We start from the raw sequence: 347 nt of genomic DNA, 5'->3' as shown, positions 1-347 counted from the left end.
ATAATTGAAAATCTATGGATAGACCTTAAAAGAGCAGTGTGACAGACAGCCCAGAAATCTAAAAAAACTAGAAGACCTTTGGAAGGAAGAATGGGCGAAGATACCTCAAACAAGAATCGAAAGACTCTTGGCTAGCTACAAGAAGCGTTTCCAAATGGGGGTGTGGGGGGGTGGGGTACAAGGTATTAACTCGGCAGGGTGCCCGAACGTTTTCAGACGCCATGTTTTTGTTTTCTATTATTCTGAAAGCGTAAATGACAAAAATAAAATCTTAGTTTTTGTGACATCTTACACGAATGTCTAATCTGTCATTTCCCTTTTGGAGATTTTTTCCATCTTTTCTTGGC

This window comes from Etheostoma spectabile, chromosome 19 (genome assembly GCF_008692095.1).
Source record: "Etheostoma spectabile isolate EspeVRDwgs_2016 chromosome 19, UIUC_Espe_1.0, whole genome shotgun sequence".
Lineage (NCBI taxonomy): Eukaryota > Metazoa > Chordata > Actinopteri > Perciformes > Percidae > Etheostoma > Etheostoma spectabile.
Note: the sequence above shows the minus strand (reverse complement) of the source record.